This window comes from Sarcophilus harrisii, chromosome 3 (genome assembly GCF_902635505.1).
Source record: "Sarcophilus harrisii chromosome 3, mSarHar1.11, whole genome shotgun sequence".
In the NCBI taxonomy this organism is placed as follows: domain Eukaryota; kingdom Metazoa; phylum Chordata; class Mammalia; order Dasyuromorphia; family Dasyuridae; genus Sarcophilus; species Sarcophilus harrisii.
In genome coordinates this window covers 307,155,569-307,181,523 of record NC_045428.1, presented here as the reverse complement: position 1 = coordinate 307,181,523, position 25,955 = coordinate 307,155,569, and the positions used below count along the sequence as shown (strand labels likewise).

The 25,955-nt window shown below is 36.3% G+C and overlaps 1 protein-coding gene across 5 annotated transcripts in view; it reads right to left on the bottom strand.

The window, feature by feature from the left end:
- Positions 1-25,955, bottom strand: part of EPHB1 (EPH receptor B1) — a 705,608-nt gene that overhangs the window by 229,188 nt on the left and 450,465 nt on the right. The window lies entirely within an intron of this gene.

Below are 25,955 nucleotides of genomic sequence, written 5' to 3'. Positions count from 1 at the left end.
GGGACTTAAAGCATCTATTTCTTTATTGCTGCCAAGTAGGCCACCCTAAGTTGATGAAATCCTTTTTAATGCCTCCAGTAAGGGGGATTCCACAGACTCCTTTGTCATCTGTTTTAACTCCTCTTCTATGAGACAACCAGTGTCTTTTTCTCAAGTTATCCGTTGAATATATCTTTTAGCCACAACTCTCCTTTATTTACTCCTTACTTAAATAAAATATCGAGATCCAAGGCTACAGATTACAAACCATCCATTTATGCTCATCCTACATAAATCTTATCTCCATAAATTTGCCATAGCAAAAGGTGAGAGTACAATGAGAAGGGATCCCCAAATTAAGCTAATGGTCTTTTCTTGCTTTGTCTTGGCATCCAGTGAATACTTGGAGGATGTAGGCTGTCCACAGATATCTTTCTTTCTTGCCATGTGAGTAACCCATTTTTTTCCCATTCACATTTCTGTGATGATATTCTTTACTCTGCTATTTCTAAGTAATTCCTTTTTAATAATCTCTTACCATTACTCATGCCTACCATATGCTCTTCTATTGTCCTGTGAGTAATTATCACATCTATATAGGATTTCTAAAATTTGTAAAACCTTATTTTTTTAGAATCATCTCATATGGTAACCATAGTAACCTTGTGAGGTCAACCATACAATTATTAGTATCCTAATTTTAAAATGAAATTGTGATTTTCCCATCAACTATGAAGTATTTAAAATAATCAAACCCAGATCTCTTATTCCAAATCTAGGAAAGACTTTAATCTGTTAGGTAGTACAGTTGACAAAACACTGGGCCTGCAGTCAGGAAGACTCTAGATTCAAATCTGGCTTCATATAGTTACTAACTGTGTGGTCCTAAGCAAGTCACTTAATTCCTATCTACTTCAATTTCTTCAACTGTAAAATAGGGATAATAATAAATCTGTGATTTTGTTATGTCAGGATTGTTGTGAGGATCAAATGGGATAATATTTGTAAAGTACTTTAGCACAATGCCTGGTAATGCATGTTTACTATGTCTTTCTTGCATTCTTAATAGTCCCATGACATTTGAAATACTTCCTGTCCAAGTTTTCTTTTTATCCCTCTGATTATTCTTATTCTTGCTTTTTCAGACTCTTTGCTAGGTTCTTTTTCTTCTCTAGCCACTCAAGAATTTTTTCCACAAGGAAAACTCCCTCTAAACTCTTAGTATCTTATTCCCTCCAGTGACTTCAATTATCACCTCTCTGTGGAGGGCTCTCCAATGTATAAAACTAGCCCCAAACTCTCCCCAAAGCTACAATTCCATATTTTTAACTGGCTATTGGATAGTTCCAGTTGGTTGTCCCATTAACACCTCAAAGCCAACACTTCCTAAGGCAAATCATATCCCTATTCTTCCTATTCCAAAATGTTTTAACTCCCCTAGCTCTATTTATAGTAGTTTCTTCCTTGCAGTTCCTGAAAGTACAAATTCTCTAGTTATCTTTAGCTTTTACACTTCCTCCCTTCTTCAGGCAGAATCATGTGTCTTGCTTTTTGGATTCAACTTTGATTGTATTACTTCCTTTCTATTTGCTTAAAGCCTTGTAATGGTGTTCTTTACTGCCTTCTCCCACGCCATCCTCAATATCAGGAGTTCCTTCCAATGATGTAGAATACATCCCATCCATATCTGTCCATCCCGTATGATTCTTTCCATGTTTTCCCCAAAGGGGGTTCACTCAATGTTCTGGAGACCTTTCTTCCTTGATCAGTTTTAACTAAGTCATTCACTTATTCAAAAATACTTTTATGTGCATCCCTATATAATAAATATGTAAATTTTTAGTTAATATAATAAAAACATAAATAAAAATATAATGCTTAATTTAGTTTGCAAACTCAATTCCTCATATATTTTGGATCTAACCTACATTTCTGACTTCATTTTATCCTGCTCTCTTTCATTCTTCTTAATTATTTCAGAAAAATCTGAAATTTTAAATAGTTCCAGGTTTGGTCTTAACTATTGATACCTCAGTGCTTCTGAGTAATATATCTCCATGCAAGAAATGGATATTACGCAGATCCTTGACATCTCTGCCTGTTGAAATTCTTACCTTCTTTTAAAGACTAGTCATAAATACCACCTCCTCTAGGAAGCCATTCTTTACCAATTAAGAGTGGTCTCTCCTTTCTCAATTCTCTCCTTTTATGTTTGGGTGTTTTTCTTATATATTTATTCAAGTCTAACTCTCATTATAGTTATATAACTAAAGCATTACATTTTTCTAATCTCCCTTATCAGATTTAAATTCCCTAAGGAAAAGGATTCTCTTTAGTTCATCTCTTTGTCCTCTAGGCCTAGAAGAATGCTTTGTACAATTGAATATCTGACTTTTTGAGATGATGAGGAGTGAAAGGCTAAAACTGGGAAAATATATGGGATCTTAATCAATCTAAGAGCATTAGCCAGAATGATAAAAATGACACTTTTCTGAAAGGCAGAGGGATAGCTTAGATAATTTTTCTAGATTTATTCTGGCTCAAATACTCTATGTTGCTGCAAATTCTTTCCCAAAAGAGTGTATTTTCACCTTTTTTCCCTTGTTGTTGTTAAAAGCCTCCTCACCTTTAGTGTGATAACTTAAGTAATGGAATAAGCAAATGCCTTTGAGATCCACAAAGGGCATGAAAATGGATTTCTTCTGAATCTTCCTAAGGGGCTACAGATTTCAGGGCAATAGGCTTCCTATTTTTAAAGACAGATATGAAGGAGAAGGGGAAAGTGCTGAATGAAAGCTGAAACTTCATAAAGAGAAAAGAAAATAAGGAAGGAGGTGAATGCTCTAGCGAAGGGTTAAATTTATCTTTCTTTTCACTCCTAAAGAGGAAATTACTTACCTGATCTTTGTGGCCTGAAGCCTTAGCACAAAACCTGCCAGGTCAATAAGAATATCACTGAAGTAAATGTATTTTTAAAAAAAATCCTAAGGAGATAATTCACATCACAGAAACCATGAGAGGACATCTAGCCCAGTCCTCTAAATTTGCAGATAAGGAAACTGAGGAAACAAAGATGTCATGATTTTCCCGAGAACACATAGTAAAATGAAGAGTAGGGATTTCATTTCAAATCTGCCACATCATGCTACTTTCCAAAACCATCAATGTTCATGTCTCTTCCATTATTGGAGACTGCAGAAATTCTCATTTATCCTGTGCCATTCTTGTCCATGATTTGTTTTGGCATCTCCCCCCATAAGTCCTCCATAGAATTATCTGTATTTGCAAGAGGATTTCTTCTTGTTCTATGAGTATCTCAGGGGTTTCAATATACCTTTTAGATGAAGTACTAGTTCAATAAATTCAATTCAATTCTACAAAGTTGTATTAATTTCCTCTTTCACAGAAGAGGATTTACTGTACTAGGAACTGAGAGAAGCATACAATTTAGACTAAGATACAGTCCTTACTTTTATGGAGTTTATACTTTAGTGGAGCTAAGATATTGACAGATACCTATACAATCATAACCCTTTATACTTTCTTTAGAAGGATACAAAGCAAAATGTGCTTTAGAAGGATACAAAACACAGTTCTAGGAGAAATATTAAGAGAAAGAGAATTACCAAGTTATGGCAGGGAAAATCAATCATAGGTCTGCAAAGAAAATGGGCTGGGGCAATCATTGCCATTGGCCTTCTTTTAGTGAGAAGTGATGAGGAGTAGGAAAAGGAAAAAGCCAATGATAATGCTAGCTCAGGATGGTGACAGTATATTTAAGCATATCCAGTCCATGCATAAATTGAAAGTCAGCTGGAACATAGAGTTTATGAATAGAGTAATATGAAAGAGAGAAGGCTAAAGAGAAAAGAGATGCCCTGGATTATGGAGGCTGCCCATTCATTGAGGTAAGAAACTTTCAATGAGAAATTCTCTCTTTCAGGATGAATCAGATCCTCTTTGTAACTCATACATAGTCTTGGCTCATTTCCTTGGGTCACATAGTAGGTATGAGGCAGAGACAGGATATGAACCCAGATATTTCTAATGAGTAGATTTGGGGGGGAAGTAATAAGTTTCTTTTAAAACATGCAGTGCCAGTTATATTCAGGGAATGGTAGTACCTAGATAATTGGAAATATAGATGTAGAACAGGTCTGGAGAAGAAAGGTCAGGACTGGGAAATGGATTTCTCTTTCATTCTTATTACATGACTGGCCCACTTCCTTTTCTGGTCATACAATTCCCAATAACATCTTTATATCACTTCTGGTATACCAGAAGTCATTGATACTTCACTGCAGTCTGTTTATACCCACTATGAGTCTTTGTATTGCCCTCTAGGTTATCTGTAATTGCACTGCTAAGCTCATGGTACTCCACGATTCATGGTCACAGAGCATCACCAGGCATTAAAAAGATGAGCTTCTGTAGTGAAGGCCAATTTGGGATCATTAAAAGCACCATATAGTTTCCCAAATGCAATCCAGCCAGAGCTCATTATCCATCTGTAGCACTTGTCCAAGATACACATATGCTTCTTGGTTCTTTATTATGTTTAATTTCCCTTCAAAACTTAGCAGTTTTCCTTTTCCTGGATATAGGTGTGTCACCAGAATTATTCTTACACTTATGATCCATAATTAAGAGTTAGTGAATATCTAGGAAATGGAGAACAAATATACAAATGGGGAGGGGGGAAGACAGATAAAGAGACAGAAATAGAAAGAGAGAGACAGAGAAAGAGAGAGGGGGGAAGAGAGGGAAAGAGAGGGAGGTAGGAAGACAAGAGACAGAGACAAGAAACAGAGACACACACATACAGAGACATACACACAGAGAGGGAGACAGAGAAAGACAGGGAAACAAAGAGAGATATAGAGGGAGAGAGATAAAGACAAGAAACAGAGAGACACACAGAGAGACAGAGACAGAGAAGGAGAGATAAGAGAAACAGAGAGAGACAGAAAGAAAGAGAGAGAAAAAGAGAGACAGAGAGCAATAATTTTGGAATTAAAAAAGGAAGGAAGTAGAGAATAGGATTAAAGAGGACATACTGCCTAGAAAAGCAAAGAGATTTAAAGGGAAATTATCAAATGTATTCAATTCCCATGAGAAGCAAGCTGTGGATGACTAGTTAGATTTAATAGATCAATATGCCCTGTGCCTCCCCTCAGGTGGCACTGTCACCCCAATATAGCTTAGTTGTTCAGAGTGAAGGAGTAAAAAAAAAATTTGCATTGCAAAAAATGTACATTTGTCACTCATGTAGGGGGCCTTGTATAAATAAGGCAGTCAAATTCCTGTACAATCTTGGGATGGTATGCTCTAATAAATTGTTTTCAAAACAAATAAAACACATAGAGTTTCTATAGCTTTTTGTATGTTAATAAACATTAGATCTGTGTTCAAATCCTGCCTCTTCCACTTCCTACCTATGTCATTTTAGGCAAGGTCCTTTAAGCTTTCTGGGCCACAGTTTTCTAATCTGTAAAATATAGAGGATTAGGACAGATAGTCTCTAAGGTCACTGACAGTTCTAACTCTAGGATCTTACTGAACCTGGGAAGGTCCAAGGAATATTAGAGATTAACTAGTTGAAAATTTTTCCTTTTTTAGATGAGAAAATAGAGGCTCATAGGGATAAGACACTCACCCATGATTATATAGAGGGTGAATAATGCCTGTCCTGTACTCCTTTCAGGAAAAGCCCTCTCTGTGACCCCCTCCTACTCTTCTCATCAGCTTCCTGGGTTCCTCAATCAAATCAATTCCCATTATTCCTGGATGTGCTGTTTTGACCTATACCTATTCCCTACTCTATAACTTTTGGACCAAAGTGCCCCTTTGCCTTCTCTCTTAGAACTGAAGGGTCTTGAGTTTAAGAATTATCTTTGATTTTGCCTTTATATCCTTAGAGCTCAGCCCAAGCTAAGCACTTAATGAATGCTTTTTGAGTCACTTTTATTCATTCTTTCATTAATTCATTTGGTCATTTTCTTACTACAAATCCAATACTTTTGCCACTAAGCCTTTGACCTGGGAACATCAAGAAGCAAAATTTTCCTTCTTAGAGGGGCATTAATAAAACACTTGCTTCCTTCCATGAAAATGAATATTTTCAGCATCTCTGTGTCTACTCCAGAAATACAGTGAACTACATTCCCATTCTTCATCAAGAGAGAATGACCTGTAATTGGCTACAGCTAGCTGCCATCCAGAAGGTCACCTTGGAACGCCCACCCAACTTCTCTCTTTACTTCAAAGCCATAACGAATGACGGGTGCTTACAATGTTCCCAAGTGCTTTTCCTCCCCTCCACCCCTCCCTACACACAGACTTTTACTGACACTAAATCTATCACCTACAATACTATTACTTTATAAAGAAACAGATTAAGTGTCTCATAAACAGTGCAGTGATTGAGATAATGGAAAGTACCTCTCATCCCCATCTGCTGCATCAGGATATGAAGCATCTCCAAGCAGCCAGGAAGAGGAAATTAATAGAAGCAAGAAGGAATAACCACTTTTATGCAATTTCCTCAGTAGATAGTGGACCATCTAATCTTTATTGGAGCCCTTTAACCTGTCACTCAGTACTCACTGAAGCCTTTTTCCCCTCACAATTTTTCTTGATCCAGAAAGAAGATAAAATGAAAACCTCAAAACATTATTTTGTGATTTTACTATATGGAGGGTGTGTCCCTACTTCAGAAGTGCATAAAATCAACATTTTTTACTGCAACAATAAAGCAAATGAGAATGTTTAACTGTTTTTTTTTGTATAAATTTTTTTGGGGGGAGCAGGGAGAGGGAGGAAATAGTATAGTTTTCTACCTAAGAAAATCTGTCTCTGCATGTTAACTTTGCTTCTTTATCCCCTACCTCCTTTGTTTCTTCATTCTTTTTAATAATCTAATTACTTTTGCTGATCTAATTTTTTTCCAAAATGAGTTTATAAAATGTTCATGTCTATGAATATTCATCAGCTGGTAAAACGATAAGACGCAGTTAGTCTATCCTTCCCTTCAAGAGACAGAGACAGGTTTCTAGCTTTACAGTCCTTTTCCTTCCATGATTTACCTCTTTAGGATAAGGACCAGAACCAGAGGCCCTGTCAAACACCCGATGCAGGGGAGAGAGGTCGATTCCTTGGGCAGGTTGGCAAAATGGACAGACATTTTCTGCACCTTCAGCTGAGAGACCTGTCACACTGTCAAAAACTCAATGATGGCTGTGAACTGCTGTATGCTCCCTACAGGGTTTAAATGGGAGAGCCTGACACTGCTGTTATTGCCTCTCTCTGGAGGCATAATGAAAAAAACAGCACGGAGACTGATACAGGCATCAACTTTGCCCACTGCTAGAAAACTGATTTGCTATTGGCTCAGCAGGGCATGTTATGGGCAAAAATCTGAGGAAGCAATGTTTTCAAAAATTTAATAATCAGATCTCATATTTCTCTTGACTTTTCAGGTTTACCAAGCATTTTCATCATTATAACCCTGAGAGTTGGGTTGAGTAGGATATATGACTATAGTCTTACTTCATTGCCTCATGGTGGGATGAGTCCTAGAATGCTGTGCCAAGAAGGGCATACTCTAAAATTGGAAAGGTTTTGAGCATGGACTAAGAATAGATGCATCTCTGAAATTTAAGGTTCAACCTAGCTAAGAACTCATTGGGCTGGCCACAGAATGGTGAATTTTTGAGGCACAGAAACTTTTAATATTCACCTGTTAGGTCATAGTAACACAGATTTAGAATTTATTTTTCTTTCTCCATAGTTGGCTAGATGATGAAGTAATTGAGAGTGCTAGACTTGGAGCCAGAAAAACCTGAATTTTAATCCTATTTTAGATGAAGCCTGGGTATGTCACTTAATCTCCCTTCATTTCAGTTTTTTTTTTTAATCTGTGAAAGAAGTATAATAATAGCATCTCTAAGGATCAACTGAAGTAATATATGTACAGAGCTTCACAAACTTTAATGTGTTCAATAAATACTAGTTAGCTATTACATATGAGGAAATTGAGGCTGGGAAAGATTAGGAGGTTAACTTTATCTGATATTGTAAGTATCAGAGTTGGGATTCAAACCTCAATTCCCTAACTCGAGGACCAGTGTGCTTTTCATGGTACCACATTATTGGCATTTACCATGTTATTGGAGGAAAAAAAAAGTTCTCACAGAGTGAAATGACAACTTCCTGACAGTGAAGAATTATAGCCTTAGATTGATGAAGCCATTTAACTATAAACCCAGCTTGCTGGTGAGTAGTAGTAAGTTCAAGATTTGAACTCAAGTTTCCCAACTCCAACATCAATTGTCTTTTTCCCCACAACAAATTGTGCAAAAGACTATGTCAGAGCCCATGTTCCCCTTCCTCCACAGGTAAGCCCTAATGGACTAACTTCAAATCTCTAAAACTGTTTGTCCTCGTATCAGCTATTATTTACTTGATCAGCATAACATTCTAAATTATATCTTCTTGGGTTTTTTTGCCTTCTATTTGGCAAATTTCTAATCATTTTTTATGGTTTTAAACAAAGCAAGGACACCAGTTAGGTTGCCACGGTTTCTCTAAATTGTATAGTCGGACTCATTAAAGTGTTGGACCTGAAATGAGGAAGACCTGTGTTCAAATGCTTACTAATTGTGTGACTTTGGGCAAGTCACTTAACTGCTTATTCTCAGTTTCACTTAATTGCTCATTTTTTGTTAGTGAGGTTAATAATATCACTTACCTCACAGCGATGCTTAAATGAGATGATACATGCAAAGTGCTTGGCAAACTTTATTAGTTTAAAATCCTCTTGTTTTCTGGACCAAAAAAAGGTGTTCAGAGACTTTCATAGTATAGAAAAGTAAGGAAAATGTTCCAATTCCTTACACTTCTCAAGATCCCAAATAGAGCTAGGTTGACAGTGGCCTTTTGATTCAACATTTCATTTTTAAGTGAGATGGTAGGTTATTCTGTCACTAAATAAAAATAGTCCCTTAGCTAACTACTTCACTTTTTTCAGGTCTCAGTTTATTCATCTATAAAATGCAAGGATTATATTTTCTCTTAAGTCTCATCACAGTCTTTCATTCTATAACTCAAGGAGCATAACAATCCTATATTGCTAACAAAAAGGATGTTAGACTGATGGACCAAGAAATCCTTAGAAATCTTATATTTGGTTTTACTGTTAACTGTGTAGGTCTACCCAGCCAAAAATCTTTAATTACTTCCAAGAATATGAATATATACGCTTAGGTCTAGGTATATATGCACATGCATACATACATGTATGTATGCACATATAAATATTGTACAATTATGGTTATATCTACATGAATGTACATATATGTACACATATTCATATATAACTATTTTCCAGACTTGTGTGTATATTTCTCCCTGTTGAAAATCACTCCAAACAATATAAAGTCTACAACTGTAAACTTTCTCTACAATGGTAGTTCACAATTCATAAAACTTAAAGAGTTGGCTGGGGAGCTGAAAGGTTAAGGGACTTTACCAATGGGTATCCAGCAGAACAATGACTTAGTGTTACATTGTGATTTTATGACAAGGTGGGACTTGGTTACAATGAATCAGCAATATACTTGTGCAGGATCATGTTGTTAGAAATACTTTAAGCAAATTATGCAAGTAATTATTCAAATCAAATGTCAGAAGCCTTTGACTTTTTGGCACAAACACTTCTAAGAGAATATAAAAGAGCTCATAAGATGTTTTCAGGGATACAATCATCACTGGCCCCTGGCATAAGACCTTCACCCTCTAGTTCTTTATTTTATACTTTGCCTTAAGACCATCAGTAGCCATAACTTTTCCCAGGGATGTTCCCAATACAAATACATACACAAAAGGTCTCCCAAGTAATTAAAAATTTCAGAGCTATACCACTCTGCTACAAAGATGTCTCATATGACTCTCTTGCACACACACACACACACACACACACACACACACACATCCTTTCAATATAGTTGAATTTGGACTAGAAGGACCAGTTTAGAAACAAAGACCAAAATTTGATTGCCTGGCTACAAACCTAAAACAGAGAAACTGATATCTTCCCCAAGGTTATGGACAATAGTTTCTGCCTTCCTATTCTCCAGATCAATTATTTGGCCTTAATAATTATGGCAAGGCAAAAGCGCCTGTCCCACAACAGCCATACTTTCAGGACTGCCACCTGATGAGCACTACAACAATTTTTTCCCCTGTATTTTGGTGCTTGGGTGGTACAGAGGGAAAAAAAATCAGGTTCAAGAGGCATACTCATATACAAGTAAATATGGCAGAGTGACTGGTGAAGTAACATGATTGGTCAGTGTCTGTAATTATTACTTCCCTGAAGATCAATTGGTGTGGAACTAAATGGGCCTCTGGTTAATGTCTCTTAATGTCCAACGCCATGTTTAACTGGTCTGTGCAGTTGGGGCCACTTAGCAATATATAAGCATCACTCATGTGAGACACTCACTGAAATTGATGTATGAGGTTGCAGACTCCATGTCACAGACAGTTGAATGAATTTGTAACTTACGGCATTATTAAGCTGACTTGGACAGGCAATAGCACTTCTGTGGATAATCTATCAATGTGCAAGTTGTTTGGAGGGCAAGGGGGTGGGAAAGAAGCCTGAGCTCCTGAGAGCTTACAGAGAATATGGATGGGGAATGAGGAGTAAAAGAATCCCAGGGCAAAGGAGAAGAACATCTCACGGGGAGATACAGAAGTTTAGGGATATTACACACAGCGGGGATATTACAGATAATTGCAAGGTGGAGTCATCCCTTGGACTTAAGAGACCAGAAAACCTCAATTCTGCACTCTGAGAATCTTGGTAAGATGTAAAGTTCTCCTGGGGATACATGGCAGCATTGTTAAGTGTAAGTATTCTAAACTCTGGTCAGTGGGATTCCTAGCTAAGACCTGACTTGTCCAGGTTTGACCAATCTCAATCACTAAGTATTTATTGTGTCTATTACATGCCAGTCAGTGGTGATACGAGAAAAGTACCTATCCTTGAGGAGAACACACGTAATCTTCAGTAATTTCTGGCATGTCCAACTTTTAATGACCCCATTTAGGGCTTTCTTGTTAACGATACTGGTGTGGTTTGCCATTTTCTTCTTCAGCTCATTTTACAGATGGGGAAACTGAGGGAAATAGGATTAAGTGATTTGCCCAGGATCATACAGCTAGTAGATGTCTGAGACTGGATTGGAACTCAGTTCTTTCTAACTCCAGTCCCAGAATTTGAACTAATAAGCCATCTAGCAACCCCTTCATGTTGTTATATAAATACATACTAAATAAACACTTAAATATAAGAAGAAAACTTTTTTTTTAGTATAGTTTGTATTTTTTTATCATTCTAAAGGTTTTTCTCAAGGAAAATTTAAGTGCAACAGCGATGAACCTGAGTGATCTGAGTATTACCAACAACCAGACAGACTTTTATTCCACAATCATGCTACGTTTTCTGAATGCCAAAGGTATGGGCAGTTCCATGGTCATATCAGAATCAAAATCTTATTGGTGCAGCTGTTGTCACACAAATAATACTTCTCTAAAGGGCTCAAATCTAATCCTACAAGTAACCAGAGCAGCTAGATAGAACTCACCAAAACCAAGGTAATCCATTTACCTGCCTGTCTGTCATTCTTGGCTTTGCCTGAGAAGAGTTGTGAGGTCTGAAAGATGTCTGAATTTTATCAGGGCCTTTTTGGAATAATCTCAGCATGAGTCGCTAAGTTATGATGTTTCAAATCTTCCCTTGTCTAAACTGGTTTTGGTTTACAATATACCAAAAGATACTTGATCTTCCTCAAACCACTCCTAAAATATTCACAATATTCCATGTTTACATAAATGTTGGCACAGAACATTTGAGTTCAATTCCCAGCTCTTTGGTAAAATCGCATTAGTTGCTTAACTAGTTCTGTGATCCTGAGCAAATTCCTCAACTGTTATTTATCTGTTTCCCTATTTTTAAAATAATAATAATGATAGCATTATTTCCCATGGTTGTTTAGAGGATAATATATGATAAAACTTGTAAAGTGATTTATAAACTTCAAAGCACTACGAAAATGCTATTATTATTTTCTCATTCTCAAATGAGGAGCAGGACCAAATGATCACTAGCAAACTTATGGTTTTCAACATTCTGTAATTCTGTTTCATACATTGGGCCAACAGACATATTCAGAAGGCTGAGACTCTGATCTTCCTTTTAGTTTTACTATACTATATAGCTTAGGTGGAAGGAAGGTAAGTGAAAGAGTGAGAGAGGGAAAGGAAAGATTAAAAGTTTAGAGGAAAATAAATGATTTAATAAGGTAGGATAAAGAAGTAAGGAAATGGAAAATGAAAAGGCAAAATGAAAAAATTATGGCCAGCATGAATGAGAAAAAAAACTGGAAAGGACAGAGTGTTGGGTATAAAAAGGCTAATTTTTCCATTAACAAACCCATCCAATCACTTATTTCCCTACTCTACTTCCTCAAAGGACTCTGGTTCATGTAATGTTCTGGGGTTGCAAGTCCCAACCTCCTCTTTGCAGTCTGGTCTTATTTCCAGAATTCACTTCTACTATTACACGATCAGGTGCCCCTTCTAGGTGTATTCTTTATGTAGATGCATGAATCACCTATAACTTATGTCAAGGACTTCATCAATGGTAGAATAAAGGATAGAAGTGAGGTCTTGAGACCTGGCTTTCAAAGCCACAAAATCATATTGCAAAGTGGAGGAAAAGGGGAAAAAGGCATAAATGTATTCTGAATTGGAGTATTTGAATTCAAAGCCCAGGTCTCTTAATTATTACTTATATAACCTTGGGTAAACTTTTCATCTTAGTTTCTCACGAGTGAAAAGAAGAGTTTGAAGAAGATGTTTAAAGTTCCATTCATGTCTAAATCTATAATGATATGATGCAGTACAGCTGTCCATGGAAATCATAAAGACATACATCTGATACTTCCTCTGGAGCAGAACTTCTTAAACTTTTGCCACTTATGTTTCCTTTTTACCCTAAAAATGTTTATACATTACAGGATATGTAAGTATATAAAATAGATATACAAATCAAACATTGATAATAAATCATAATTTCATAAGCCTCAAATTCAGTTACACAACCCCATAGATCACAACCCACAGTTTAGGAAACTTTGCCCTAGAGGAAGGATTCTTAAATATTTTTTATATTATGGACTCCTTCAGCAATCTGGTGAAAGGTATGGATGCCTTTTCAGAATAATGTGCTTAAATAATTGAAGCATATGCTAAATTTAAATTAAAAGTTAATGAAATAAAGTTGTCGTTTTTTTCATATTCAAGTTCATGGACTTCTGCAAGCAAACCATGAATCTCTTGGGAGTTAATCCCTAAAAAGATTTCCAACACATCCATTCATCCTTCCAATTTGGCCAAGTCATCCTTTGGCTTGGAAGCAGATAGCAAATAGCAAGCACAATAGCACCTAGAAATCCAAGCCAAAGTTCCTTGGTACAGAAAGCTGACATAATGCATTCTTTCCTAACCCAGAACACCTGCAGCTAAAGGAAGGGAGACAATGAGACCAGGCAGAAAACAAAGAGGGAGATGAGTTAGGGCCAATATTTTGTGAAATGGACAAAAGTCTCCAAGTTAGGGACCTCATTTTATCACCAACCTTCTGAATACCATAGGTCTATTCAATTCAATTCAAGAAAAAGGTATTAAGTGCCTACCGTGCTTAAGGAAGATACAAAGACAGGCTATAGTCCCTAGCTTTAAGGATCTTTCATCCAACTGGACAAGGCTGCAATCAATGTTAAGGATTATAGAAAAAAGAGTGAATTCTTTCAAAGGCCTAGCATCATATATATATATATATAAAAAAAGACTTTGGAGCTCATCTTGTTCTAGCCTTCCTTTTACAGATGAGAAAATTGAGATCCGGAAAGTTTAGATGACTTGATAAGATCATGCAAGTACTGATAAAAGTAACATGCTGGATGATAGACTAGATCATGAAGGAGAGTAGCAAAGATTTAGATGAGAATTAGATAAGAGAAATGCTTTTCTTTTGCATTTAATAAATAATTATTGAATTAAGAACAAGGTTTTCCCCCTTTTCTATTCCTCATCCAGAAATCAACCAATGTGAGAAATCTTAAGCAAAGATTTACCTAAATTAAGATCTAAGATAAGACAGTAAAAGATATTCCCAGTTTAGGCCAATGAATGAATTACTGCTCAATGTGTTTCCTCAGAAAGGTCTCCAAAAATGTGTATTCTCCTTTTTGCAGATAGGTTATCTGAAATTTATAAGTCTCTTAGATCAAGACTTGGGTAATCCAAGACCTTCACTGAAATATAGCATATCTATCATTATAATATTTATCCCTTTGTTACTTATTAACCAATTAATATTGATTGCTACTCTTAGGAATTCCCACTTTGCCAAAGGCATATAAGTTGTAAGCTCACCATCATAAGAATCTTTGGCTTTCAAAAGTGCTGCTGACTTTTATTAATAAAGTGCTAGTTTTATTAATAAAATGATTAATTACTCAGAAACTGTGTCTCTCAAATCACACAGAAGATCAGTGAATCATAGATTTCAAGTCAGTAATTGTCTGAGGTCATTAAATTCAACTCCTATCATTTTTGCATTAGGAAGCAGGCCAAGAGAACTTCAGTGTCTTGCTCAAGGCCATGAATGAGAGTGAATTTTCAATATGACCCACAGACTATTGCTATTTCAGTACTAAAGAGAATGTGGGAAAATTTACCTCTATTCCAATTTTTTTTTGGAGAATTTAAGGTCAGGGAACAAAGATTAGAAGTTGCAAGTTTGGGGTTGATGTAAAGAAACATTCCTTACATTTAGAACTTTAAACAAATAGACTGACTGGACTGCTTTGAAAAGCTAGTAAGCGTTTCCTAGTTGGAGCTTTTCAGATAAAGGAAAGATCACCCCCTTGGCTTGGATCCTGAATAAAGACTTTTTTGGTTTGGTTCATATTGGACTACTTGCCCACTGAGGCCCCTTCCGATTCTGAGACTTCCTGATTCTGTGAAGTCTCTGCCTATACCCCATACGTGAAAAGAGGGACAGAGGCACCTGTGCTAAACTTCAACAAGAAAGAAAGAAAGAAAGAAAGAAAGAAAGAAAGAAAGAAAGAAAGAAAGAAAGAAAGAAAGAAAGAAAGAAAGAAAGAAAGAAAGAAAGAGAGGGAGGGAGGGAGGGAGGGAGGGAGGGAGGAAGGAAGGAAGGAAGGAAGGAAAGAAAAGGAAGGAAGGAAGGAAAGAAGGAAAGAAGGAAGGAAGGAAGGAAGGAAGGAAGGAAGGAAGGAAGGAAGGAAGGAAGGAAAGAAGGAAGGAAGGAAAGAAGAAAAGAAAGAAAAGGAAGGAAGGAAGAAAGAGAGAAAAAAGAAAGAGAAAGAAAGAAAGAGAAAAAGAGAGAAAAAGAAAGAAAGAAGGAGAGGGAGGGAGGGAGGAAGGAAAAAGAAATAGAAACAGTATTAGTAAACATTAAGCTAAAAGGGACCTCTGAGATCATCTAGTTAATCTGATTTTTTAATGTGTTTTACATCTGAGGAACTTGAGTTTTAGAGATATTGAATGAATTGCTTTAAAGGTGGGATTTGAACTCAAATTTTCTTCTTCTAAAGATAGGGGTATGCATGGTCTTTGAGTTAGATCATTACTCCTTCAATTGGTAGTAGTGAACAAGTAGCCTGGGATACCCTTAGAGGGGTGGAGAGCATGCTGTACTGTGATTGATCCTATTCTTAGCAGTCTTCCCAACAACTGAGATTATACTCTCCATCCCCAGGACCAGGAAGGTGCTGCCTCATGGATTTTCCCCTGTGGAGGTGATGAGAATTCGCATTTCCAGTGCACAGACCCACTTCTCCTCATGGCATCAAAGCTACAGGCTGCTAATAGTCAAAACAGCACTGTTCTGACAACCCTGAATGTAGGGCAAGGGAGACATATGTTGGCAATCAGGCTAAGTTCCCCTCTTTTAAAAATAAAATGTTTACCCATTTAAAAAACATGGCTTGAATGTTTACTTTATTTTTAATTGCTCCTTCTGACAGGGTGACCTAATATATTACTTTCTCCCTCTTTGCCACTGCCTCCCTCACCAAGTCCTTAGGGTAAATGAAGGTGACATTTTTTTCCATCCAATTTCCATACCTCAGGTTCTTACCCAGTGCCTGCCTAGGATTTCATTGGTCCTTCCTTTACCCTTTCTATCCTAGTGGTGATTTTCATTGCAAACAAATCAAATTGGGTGAATCATCATTTCCTTTGCTCTAATATTCCCAAAGCCCTTATTTCTAACCTCCTTTCTATTTTTTTGTGGGGAGGAAGGATAAGCACATTTGAAGCAGTACAGAAATCTCATTTCCCCTTCTAACATCTGACAAGTTGTACAGAACTTTCCTTTTTGTAATATTATTGTTTCCACAGGCCCGGTATTTTTCCCAGCCCTTGCCCTTTGTGAATGTACAAAGCACAGGCTCGTAGACTTTTAGTGCTGGCAGAGATGCTACAGATAATGTCTAGTTTCTCCATTCTACATACAGGAAATCAGAAGTGAAGAGCTTGCCCAAGGTGGTAGAGCTGACACTGGAACCCAGTTTGCCCAGCTCTAAAGTCATTGGTCTTTGTATTACACTATCACATGGTCCCTCATACAGAGCTATAATCAAGCAGATTGTACTTTGCTCATCTCTCTGTTTGTTCTAGCTCTTTTGCTGGTCTTCTTCCCACTTTCCTTGTCTGACCAGCATTTGCAGCTTCTTCCCATGCTTGGAAACCTGGGGCAACCTAATTATTCTCTGTGTGCGCATACAGGGAAGAGATGCATTATATTTAAGTAAGTGTAGCTAAGAGGTGCCACATCTTAAGAGAAGGTCAAGTACTGCATATGTATAATATAAGATTAAGATTTTTCCCCTTCCGTGGTGTACTTGATAAAATAATTTTGCTGTGACCTTTACAAAAACCCAGGAGTGGAAACGGGCACAGAGGAATTTCAAGCTTTCCTCCAGGTCACAAAGTCATAAACATATAAATCTATAACTATATTGCACAGAATTCAAGGAGGAGAAGCAGGCAAAAGAAAATGATTTTTCTTGGTAATGACAGAACAGAAACAGTATAGCTGAATTCTTCAAACTGAACTTTTAGACCTAACTAGACAGAGAGAAAATAGCTGCTTCCCTCTCCTCACCAGTATTGAGAGAAGATCCTTTCCTGGTATACCCAGTACTATCCCTGGGTCCACCAAGATGACCAAGCAAATCAACCAGTACTCATATTATGGGCTTCACTATCAGAATGTCTGGGAGACTGATATTCACAAATAAATCTACTTCTGGGTCTCCATTTCCTTTGCCAGAAAATGAGGTAAATAAACCATTACAATCATTCTACAATTGAAGACAATGCATAATTCAACTCTGATTAATGGCAATGACCAATCTTGGCCCCAGAAGAGAGTTAAATTTCAAATATTCTTTACTTTTCTGGGGCATTATGGATACAGAATATGACATCCGATCATTGTGTTAATTGGTTTTGCTATTATTTATTCTTACAAGGGAGGATTCAAAGATCATGGTAGAGAGATAAGGGGAAATAATCATGATGAAAAACAAAAAGCAACAGTATAATTTCAAAAACAAAATTAATTGTTAAAATTAAAATTTGGATTAGCAAAATAGAATTTAGAACTGGAACACCAAGATAAGGTCAAAATGGTTCATGACCTAGGCATAAAGAATGAGATTATAAATAAATTGGAAGAGCATAGGATAGTTTACCTCTCAGATCTGTGGAAGAGGAAGGAATTTATGACCAAAGAAGAACTAGAGATCATTATTGATCACAAAATAGAAAATATTGATTATATCAAATAGAAAAGTTTTTGTACAAACAAAACGAATGCCAACAAGATTAGAAGGGAAGTAATAAACTGGGAAACCATTTTTATAGTCAAAATTTCTGATAAAGGCCTCATTTCCAAAATATATAGAGAATTGACTCTAATTTATAAGAAATCAAGCCATTCTCCAATTGATAAATGGTCAAAAGATATGAACAGACAATTCTCAGATGAAGAAATTGAAACTATTTCTAGCCATATGAAAAAATGCTCCAAGTCATTATTAATCAAAGAAATGCAAATTAAGACAACTTTGAGATACCACTACACACCTGTCAGATTGGGTAGAATGACAGGGAAAGATAAGGTGGGATGTTCGAGGGGATGTAGGAAAACAGGGACATTGATACATTGTTGGTGAAATTGTGAAAACATCCAGGCATTCTGGAGAGTGATTTGGAACTATGCTCAAAAAGTTACCCTTTGATCCAGCAGTGTTTCTACTGGGCTTATATCCCAAAGAAATCTTAAAGAAGGGAAAGGGATCTGTATGTGCAAGAATGTTTGTGGCAGCCCTCTTCATAGTGGCCAGAAACTGGAAACTGAGTGGATGCCCATCAATTGGAGCATGGATGAATAAATTGTGGTATATGAATATTATGGAATATTATTTTTCAGTAAGAAATGACCAGCAGGCTGATTTCAGAAAGGCCTGGAGAGACTTACATGAACTGATGCTGAGTGAAATGGGCAGGACCAAGAGATCATTATATACTTCAAGAACAATACTACATGATGATCAATTCTGATGGACATGGTCATCTCCAGCAATGAGATGAAACAAATCAGTTTCAATAGAGCAGTAATGAATTGAACCAGCTACACCCATAAAAAGAACTCTGGGAGAGGACTATGAACCATTACATAGAATTCCCAATCCCTCTATTTTTGTCTGCCTGCATTTTTGATTTCCTTCATAGGCTAATAGTACACTATTTCAAAGTTCGATTCTTTTTGTACAGCAAAATAACTGTTGGGACATGTATACTTATATTGCATTTAATTTGTACTTTAACATATTTACCATGTATTGGTCAACCTGCCATCTGGGGGAAGGGATGGAAGGAAAGAGGGGAAAAACTGGAACAAAAGGTTTGGCAATTGTCAATGCTGTAAAATTACCCATGCATATAACTTGTAAATAAAAAGCTATAATAATAATTAAAAAAAGAACTGGAACAAATCTTATCTATCATCTCATGTGACTATCTCATTTTAGAAAAAAGCAGGTCTAAAAAAGTAAACTTACTTATTTTAGGTCACATAGGTAGCAGACGTAGGATTTCTTTTGGTTCCAAATCAAATTCACGTTCCACTATCATTTCCAAGGTCTTTTCTGGCTTTTGCATTCTATGAATCCATTTTTTTAGATAGACTTTCCAAATGCTTGCTTTATATCCACAAAAACATCCAGGATGATAACAGGTAAGGAGAAGTATGGAAATTGATATTTGTACCAATAGTTTGGACAAAAGGACAGGTATGATAGTATCTCTTTGCCCCACACTCCTATCTACATGATCCTAGGTAGGAAACATCTTTCTGAGTGTCAAGGGTATGTGTATAGAAGGATGGTGATAAGGATCAGCAAGGAGGGACAGTAGAGGAAGGGGAGGATCAGCAAGGGAAATAAAGGCAATGTAATTTTCACAATTTTCTTTTTTATATTCTGAAGGAATCTCTTAGTGTCAGCCAAGATTATGTAGAAAGTTCCAACTTTCCCCTTTCTTCTAAGCATATCAGAAAAATATCTTAGCTTTCTGACTATGCATTCTTTCCAGACATGCCATTTCTACTCTCACTATCATGTTTCTGAGTTTGTTTAATGAAATATGTCTTCACTTTTACACAAATGGTTGCAAGAGAACCAGGAAGACAATATGTATAATGCATACAGCAATGAGAACAGAAAAATAACAATTAAAATTGATCTTGCAAAATTATATGGATCAAAATTATATCCAGACCCCAAAGAGTATGAAAATCTACCTCTCCTCACTTCTTTGAAGAGGAGGGAGACCAGGGGCATGATACACAATGCATATTGGCATATACTTTTTTGTGTGTGGAAGGAATAGGTTGGTTATTTTTGCCGAACTGTTTCTCATCCCCTCTCCTTTTTCTTTTTGTTCTTTATGATAAATGATCATATTTTAGATGAGAAAAAGAGGAGAGGCATCCATTAGGAAATGAAGTGGTGTAAAGACAAAGGACAGTAATGCAAATGTAGTTTTAAAAACAAAAATGCTCCAGCAACAACAATATTATGTCATGATCAACTGTGATGAACTTGGCTCATTTCAACAATGAGGTGATTCAAGTCAATTCCAATAGACTTATGATGGGGAGAGCCATCCACATCTAGAAAGTGGACTGTGGGTACTGAATGCGGAGCACAATGTAGCATTTTCACCTTTGTTGTTGTTGTTGCTGTTTGCTTGCTTATTTTTTTTCTAATTTCTCATTTTTCCTTTGGATTTGATAGTTCTTATACAACATGATAAATGTGGAAATATGTTTAGAAGAATTGCACATGCTTAACCTATGTTGGATTATTTGTTGTCTAGGGGAGGTGGGAGGGGGAGGGAGGGAGAAAAATTTGGAATAAAGGTTTTTCAAGGGTCATTGCTGAAAACTATATTTTGCATGTATTTTGGAAAATAAAAAGCTATTATTAGAAAAAAATAAGTAAAATAAAAGTGCTCCATTGCATTGTGCCTCTGTGCTTCCCTGATGCTACCTGCAGATTTGCTCCTCTTCCAGGAGTCCCTGGGCAATCATCTCCCCTTTCTCTTCCCCACCAGCCAATAGACTTGTCTGCAAATATGAGCCTCCTGGATTACAATTTACTCGCTAGGACTATGGAGCCAATTACAAAGCAAAACAGAATTGGGTAATCAATGCAGTCATCAACATTGGATAATTCAATTTTTAGGTCTGAAATATCCAATTTAGCCTTCTCTATTGATCCCATTCTGATAATTGTCAGTTCTCCACTGTTGTATACTATATGGATACAGACAAAAAGGATGATTTTATTCATGATAACACAACTATACTTTCTATATTCCCTGAAGACCTTTTTCAGACCAGATAAAGCTGCAATGTACACGATGATTACAAAAACCACAAACACTAACCAGTCATTTTAGTCTCAGAAAGCTCCCAGCAGTGCGGCGTAATGGAAAGAGCATTGGATTGGGGGTGAGGAGAATCACATCACATTCCTATGTCAGTTACAAACTAGAAGTGTGATCTTGAGTTAGTCACTTCAGTTCTCAAAAGTTTGTTTCCTCATCTGTAAAATGAGGGAAATAATACCTTCCCTCCCAACAATGAAACGGTTGTTGTTCAATCTCCTTTGCTGGTGAATTATCCCTCTCTCTCATCCTAATTGTGGGTGTCTTCTAAAGTTTGGTTTGGGGCTTTTCCTTTCTTTCCATATATAGTCTTGGTGAACTTATGAGCATCAGCTCCTATTGGTTCAGTTATCAGCTCTGTACAGATGATTTATAACTGTATTTCTGTCCTCCTCTCTCCTCATTTTCTTCTTCCTTTCTTCTTTCTTCCTCTTCCTCCTCTTTCTTCTGCTTCTCCTCCTCCTCTTCCTCCTTTCTTATCTTCTTCTCTCCTGTCTCTTTCTCTATCTCTCTGTGTGTGTCTCTTTCTGTCTTTGTTTCTCTGTCTCTCCCGTTCTCCTTTGCCAAAAGTCTTAATACACTTTTAAGGTTTAATAATGTGAATCTACACTAACTTTCAGACTTCCCTATACATAGGCTTTTCCTGATACTTGAAAAGTACTTCTAATTATTAGAATCTTTGGTTTTCTTCAAGTCTCAGTTCATATACTGCCTTCCATAGAAAGTCTTTTATTATTTCCTAGTCATTATTGCTCCATCTCTCCCAAAACAATCATATTTAATCAATTTGGAATCATGCACAGAGAATAACTAAGATGTTAATATCCTTTGACCCAAAGATTTAAGTGGTAGGTATATTCCTCAGGGATTTCAAAGACAAAAATAAATTATTTTATACTAGAATTTTTTTGTGGTTGTAAAGAACTGGCAACTCAGGTATATGTCAATTGATTAGAGAATGATTAAAGAAGCAGTACATGAATGTAATAGAACTTACTGTCTTGTAAGAAATGGTGAATATAATGAATATTGAAAAGCAAGGAAGACCTCTATGAATTGATACAAAGTTAAATAAGTAGAGTCAGAAGTAATATCCATAATGAACACAACCATGAAAGTGGGAAGAATAACAATAATAATAAATCAATCAAAACTGAATGCTACAAAATGATAATAACAAAGCTTGGTGACAAAGAAGAGATACAAAAAGATACCTATCCCTGCTTATTTTTTTCAGAGGTTGAGGAACAGAGCTGCATTTAAATTAATCAGAGTTTTTTGAAAAATCACTTAGTTTTGTTGAACATTTTTTCTTGATTTTGAGAAATAGGAATTGGTAAGGAGAAAGGAAAGCGTGGGAAATAGATGATTAAAAAGATATTATTTTTAAAAAGCTAAAATTAAAAATTAAAAAAATCATTTGAAAACTTGTCTGTTTATATTTGTAGCCCCTCAGAAGAGTGTGAGTTGATTGAAGGAAGAACTCTTTTTAATTTGGTTTTTGTATTTCCCAGCAAGAAATATAGAACCTTGCATGTAATAGAAGTTTTAAAAATTCATATTGGGTTCAATCCAGAGGCTTCTAATCTTTGTTTCTTTCATAAACTTTTGAAGCCTGGTGAAGTTCTTTTCAGAAGAATGTTATTAAATATATAAAATAAAATATGTGGGATTACAAAGGAAATAAATTATATTGAAAAGCAAGTATCAGAATATATTTTAAAGGGTTCTTAGATCCTTGAATTAGGAAATCTTGGTAGATGGATAATAGGTATACTGTATGTACCATGGAAAGGATCAGAACTATGACCCAGGACTCATCATCACATCTGCCATTGTGGAAAACAACCATAACCCATCTCAATTCACAAAATGAAGCCTTGATCTCTTTCTCTTCCTTTTGCAGGACACATGCCTATCATTTCATCTGGGAACTGGCTTCCCAAACTTTATCAGAGATGCCTAAGGAAGTGATATTGTAGCCACTTACTACAGCTTGAGGAGATGAGCAGTTTTATTTGTAGAACTTTCAGCAGGACTATTTGGTATTTTACCAAAGGGCTTCAGATTCTTTAGCTACTGAGACTTTTTAAATTTAATTTTTAACTTATGGAATAAAACAAACATTTCCATAACATAATACAATAAAAAGATGACTAAATGGAACTGGAAATCAACTATGTATAACATGTTATTCCTTTCAAATATACAACAAAAGTATCATGCAAATTTCTTTTTTTATTTTTTTTCCTTCCCTCTTTCTCCCTACCTTAGAGATGGTTACCATTAGGCACAAATAGTATATATGTAAAATTATTCTATACATACTTGTATTTATCAGTTTTTTCTCTGGATTCAGATAGTGACTTTCTCCATATGTCCTTTATGGTTAATTTGGGTATTTATAATAGACAAAATAACTTATTCACTCAAAATTATTCTTAAAATAATATTGCTGTTACTATATACAATGTCCTCTTAGTTCTGCTCTTCATTATTTCAATGATTTTAGAAAAATGTGGAAAGATTTAATGGGAGCTCTTTGGGCAAAAATTTGGGTTTCAATGCATCTTTCTGTGTCCACCTTCATATTGCATTCCTCCCTTTCCCCTTCTGCTGCCTTGTGCCTGGTTAAGGTCTTTCTCTGCTAGTCAGAACCTCCTCTGCTTCCTTAATGTTTATGCATTTAAGTGAATGGTTTCTATACTTTCCCTAAGTGCACATTTAGGCCTGAGTGCTAAGTGCATATTTAACACCTTTGATCTCTCCTTCAGAGCTGAGCCCTTAATCATGTTTAACTGACAAATCTAAAAGCAGTTGGTGGTAGTAATTTTAATCTATGAAGTCCGAAATGTTTAGAGCTCTGGGTATTCTAGAAATTCTCTCTCTTACCACTGACCTAAGGGTAAATTATTGGGGTGGGAAAGGAGTATCTAAATAGACTGCTACCCAATGTCAACTGTGTTTTCTAATGTCTTCTGTCAACATTTATTTACAAACTACAAGTTCATAGGATCACAAAACTCATTCATTCATTCATTCATTCATTATCAACAGACACTGACAGATGTTGAGGATGAAAGTAGGGTCTGAACCTGTGATTTCATTGGTATGGGGAACACTTAGGTGAGGAACCACCTATCAATTTAGGTCACCTTCTCTAACTTAAAGTTCTCTAACTTAGTTTAAAGTTGACTAGAGCACTGAGAGGTTAATTGCCTGTCCTAGGGTTAGGCCTAGAGGTGCCTGGGCAGTAAGGTAGTTAAAGTGCTGGACCTGAAGTCAGGAAAACTCATCTTCTGGAATTCAAATCTGGTTTCAGTAACTTACTGTGTTCAAGTCACTTAACCCTGTTTGATTTAGTTTACTTATCTATAAATTGAGCTAAAGAAGGAAATGGGAAACTTCTCTAGTATCTTTTATAAGAAAAGCCCAATTATATTCCTGTGTACAAGTCACTTAACTTTGATTCAGTTTCCCTATCTATAAACTGGGCTGGAGAAAGAAATGGCAAATGTATCTTTTACAAGAAAAGCCCAAATGATATTTCTAAAGTAACTTAATTTTATTTGACTCAGTTTCCCTATCTGTAAAATGAGCTGGAGAAGGAAATGGCAAACCATTCCAATATCTTTGCCAAGAAATTTCCCATTTGGGGCCACAGAGAGCCAGACATGACACAAACAACAATAATAACAACAAAAAACTGAAGAATTGAATGCCTGAAGTGGCATTTGAAATCATGCATTCCTGGTTTTAGGTCACCTTTCTATTCACTGTATCTTACTCTTTTCATACTGGGAAGTAAAGTAAACAAAAACAAATGACCTCCAGAGTTTATATTCTCTGGGGAGGAGTAGAGGAGCACTCAGGGAGAAACAATAAATTTAAAAGTATGTACATGGTCAGAATCATGTGATCCTTCACAGAGTCAACAACTAGGGACAAAGAGAAAAATTAGAACAACATCATATAGGATATAGTCCATGAAGTCATGGGTGTGAGACATTGAATTCCATGTAGAAGTAAGAAGAGTGTACATATGATAGAAAGAATGTATAAGAGTTGGGAAATGAAATGCTGTGAAAAGGAATATCCTATAGACCAGTTTAGAAGGGATACAGAGTTTGTGAACAAGAGGGATGGAAGGGTAGTCTGGTTTCTAATTATAAAGCCAAATAGAAGATGTTGTTTTACTTTTTGGCGGTCACTGAGGAACAAATGGAGTTTCTTAAGCAACTTTTTGTCTTGGGAATATCACTTTGAAAGTATATGAAGTTAGGAAGGGAAGTGATCTGATGCAAGGATTAAAGCAAGGAAAGAATTACTCAAGCAAGGGGTTATAAGTTGCTGAATTAGTTTGGTGGACATGAAAGAGATAGATTTGGAGAGAGATGTCAAGACAGAATTGACCATAGCTAGCAACTGATGAGATGAGGAAGGAGTGAGAAAGAGGAAAGAGTTTAGAGTGACTTCAAGGTTGGAATCCTAGGAGACCTGAAGGATGGTGGTTATTCTCAATAGAACTAGAGAAATTATTAAGAGAAACAAGATTAAGATGAAGGGAAAAGAGAAACAAGGAGTTTATATTTTGGACAGAGCACTGGACCTGGAGCCAAGAAACTTCTAGGTCAAATCTCGCCTCAGATACTTATTAGCTATGTGACCCTAGGAAACTTAGTTAACCTCTGCCAGCCTCAATTTCTCCATCGGTGACATGTACCTACTTCCCAAGACTATTTTGAGGATAAAATGATTTGTTTATAAAGTCCTTTGAAAATCTTAAAGCCTTATATAAATTTGAGCTGTTATTATTATTATTATTAAATTTGGGAATCCAAATAGAAATATTTACC